This window comes from Nicotiana attenuata, chromosome 9 (genome assembly GCF_001879085.1).
Source record: "Nicotiana attenuata strain UT chromosome 9, NIATTr2, whole genome shotgun sequence".
Taxonomy (NCBI): Eukaryota; Viridiplantae; Streptophyta; class Magnoliopsida; order Solanales; family Solanaceae; genus Nicotiana; species Nicotiana attenuata.
The window spans coordinates 1523686-1527641 of record NC_031997.1 but is presented as its reverse complement, the minus strand read 5'-3'; positions in this window follow the sequence as shown (position 1 = coordinate 1527641).

Sequence of the window (3956 nt, the reverse complement as noted above, 5' to 3'; positions counted from 1 at the left end):
TACGTGCAAATACTTGACAACATGCTATTTATTGTTGCATAAATCATGCTCAACATCATATTCCACTCATGCATAATCAATCCTATAGCAACGCTTGATGAGTGTTTGCGCTCTTCCTATATATCACCCTTTATATTCGGAAAGGCGTATTTGCGGTAAAACTAGTCGATCAGCAGTGTGTTCAACGGTTCCGTGCCTTTCCCTCTCAAGTTGTCCACTCGAGGGTCCCAGTCTAGACCTCTATAACAGCCTTACTCTGATTAATTGTACATGCATCATGGTCAAACCTAGCTGGGTTAATATGTTATCCGCATAATAACCTTATAAGACAAGCCTCGTCCAAAGTGCATCGGGTTTTCCACAATCCCAACGGACGTAATCACGATTGTATGCATTAATTTGGAGAAATAAGTGCCAATATGCTAATCATTATTGTATAAATAGACGAACCTGGAGGGGGAAGGGCCTAACTCTCTCTTGTTTTGCAGAAAATGAGGCACGAAGTTCCCAAATTCGGTATGGTCGGTAGAATTCATTCACTTCTGATAGATTGGTGGAGGGACCTTCCTTCAAGTGACCAAAATCATGTGAAACAAGTCTTAGGGAATTTGCCATCACTATTGGATCTTCAACCAAACAAGATGGTGATTGAGGCTGCCACTCTGTTCTGGGATAAGGAAAGGGTTGTGTTATGTTTTGGAGAAATAGAAATGACTCCCCTTCTAGAAGAAATAGGTGGATTTGCTAGGTTACCTTGGGATAGCCCTGGTCTGCTAGCACCGGAAAATTCCACTACTAGAGGGTTCCTTAAGATGATGGGCTAAAGAAAAATGGTGATTTGGAGTGCGTGAAAAACACCAACATACCTTTTGATTTCCTTTATGAAAGATACAGTCATAGTAGCTCTTACCGTATTTTTGATGATGAGTTCTCAATCACCTCTTTGGGTTGGGTTAATCGAAGGGTCTTCACATTTATTGTGCTTTTTGGGCATGCTGGTATTCTCAATTCAAGGGATAGAATCCATACTAGGCTGGCCATGGTGACCAAAACTCTGATGGACGGGATCGATGGGAAGACATACACTATTGTCCCTATGATCCTTGTAGACATATACCGGGCCGTGGAACACTGTCAAAAGAGGTTTAAATTCTTTGAGGGTTGCAACTTGCTGTTACAAGTTTGGCTGTTAACACATCTCCAAAGGGGATAATACCACCAAGAGTTTCCACGAAGGCCGTGGAATGACCACATAACCTTCCACCACCCTAAGAGGATGACTTACATTCCAGACATGTTTGATCAACCTAAGGATGCTGTAGGGTGGGTCATGTTTTTCAACAAGTTGACGGGGGAATAGGTTCAGTGGATGTTCGAGTGGTTCCCCACCGACGAGTTCATCATCATATCCAGGGACGTCCCACATTTGGCGTTGATCGGATTAAGGGGGATATACCCTTATGCTCCCCTTAGAGTTGTGAGATAGGCAGGCAGGAGACAGTTCATGCCACGGGTCGCTAAGATGAGTCATTTCAGAGCCGATTTCCAGGGTGACTCCATCCCATATAAGAATGAAGCACAACATACATGGACTTTGAAGATTATTGTGGAGAAGGATACCATGAGCGAGACAGATACTATGCGGGCCACTCATTCTTTTACCCCTCATGGTTGGATGATAATCTGTCAGGAGTCTTTGAGCCAAGGGTTGGTCCAGGAAACAGGGTCATAGATGAATTTGCTGAAGCAGAGGTGAAGTACAACAAGATGCGCAAAAGAGTTCGAGAGTCTGAAGCCGAACATATGGCGCTGCATAATGCCGATATGGAGATGATTAATCAGTGGAAAGAAAGAGCTGTTAAGGCCAGCGAGAGGCTGGAATATCTGGAGTATAGTTTGATGGAGTTGGAAGGGAAGGTAAGAAAGAGGGTCACCCACTGCCAGGATGTTGAAGGAAATGAAGGAGTGCTTCTGGCAAGGGCATTCCTACTCCTGAACATGCGAAAGCTGGTGAAAACAGCATCCGGTCTGGAGAGGGTCCTTCTGGGACCAAGTAGATTAGATTTACTTGCTTTTCTTTTAATGTAATAAGGCCAAGTGCCATTAGAAACATTATCTTATTTAGTGTCGTTTTGGGGCGTTTATTTTTTACATTAATGAAATGAGGCAATTATTGGCACCAAATTTTCTCCAAATTTATTTGTCGCTAGGCCTACCTCGGGCACAATGAGGCTCCCAAATTAGGACGCGAATTTACATTCCTGCAATATGTGTTTAAATACTGCAAACATTTCAGAACCCTTACTGACTTGTTTACCTTTTTGTTTTCCTTTATTCTTTATTCCCGTCCCCGAAGGTTGATTCGCTCATTCTGGCATCATCAGCATATCACACCAGATCTAGAGGCCCTCCACCTCCTCCTCCTCCAAGTAATACAAAGAGCAAAGGGAAGGCTAAAATGGACGACTTAAGTTGATGTTATAAACGTCAATACCACACAAGAGGGGGGGTGATTTGTGTGGTACCTAATTTTCGCGTTAGAAGAACCTGGTTCTTCTAAGTGTTCTAACTACAGTAGTTTGCGGAATAATAAATACTGAAAGTAAAGTGCACAGAGATTTTTACGTGGAAAACACCCGGCTCAAAAGGTGAAAAAACCACGACCTACTACTCAGTAGGATTTTCCCAAACTCCACTAAAATCACTGAGCCAAAAATTGCATTTACAAAACTCTTTGTAAACCTAAGGATTAACTCTAATCCCAGTGTAGCACACAGCCTCAACTATTGCGACACTTTCAAGTTAACTCTAACTTGAATACTCAGAGTACCTAATACAATTGCTTCTAAGAAAGCTGAAAGGTACAATATGAAAACCTACTACAATTGAACTAGACTTAGAATAAACACAATGATGAAACTGGTTCTTCTATCTTAGTTCATGTAGCTTCAGACGTGCACACTTGTATCTCGCATATGTTGCTTGCAAATCAGACTTGATCTTTTTGCTCTCAAATATGCTTAACTTCTGCTTATGTGCATACACCTGTAAAAGAGAACAATCGTTATATTTATAGAGTTAGTAATCAAATTTTGATAAGAACTCGAATTGTGGATCCTTTGACAATTAGAGTCCAAGAACAACTCCAACTCCTAATCCATATTCTTGATCCGGATGTAATTCTTTTTTCATAAGGAGACTTCAACTCCTTATCCTATATGCAATCTTTTCGATCAGTTCAGAAGATATTCATCAAGATATTGCTGCTTGATCTTAAGGACTTATCTTCTTCACGTGCATCTCATGTGTATGGGCCATAACAACTGTGTCTCCTTAGATGAACCTGGTCCTTCACTGAGTTCGTTTGTCATTCTTCAAAACTTCAACTGATCTAGGCCAACAAATTCCACCTTTTTGATGATGACAAACTCTGTGCTTTTACTGATTATAGAACCTGTGGAACTCAGCTAAAATATCATCACTCGAAAATTTTTACTTATCATTAAGGGCCAGATTTAATTAGGTTATAAACATCACTGTTCAGAAAATAGACACAATTTCTTTTAAAGCACAATATCTTCCCCCTTTTGGCATCATCGAAAAGTTGCATAAATATGTGAATCCCAGAATATTAATCATTACTCATGGCCACTGGGGCAACTGCAAGTGAAAGCATGCTTTAGATAATCAAAAATCAACTTGACAAAAATAACTATTAAGAGCAGAATCATCACAAAACAAGAGAAATGCAAATTGTCATTGATAAGGCATTGCTTCTACAGTACAGTCCACAAAAAGAAAGAACAAAAACTACCAACCATGAGCAAAAACAAGAAAAATCCCTAATCTGGGTCACTGGGGGTAACTGAAATGGTTCGGAACTAGGACAAAGATGGCTAAGGCTTAGAAGAACTGGAGGGTTGAGATTGGAGTAGGTTGAGCATTGTTTGTAGCAT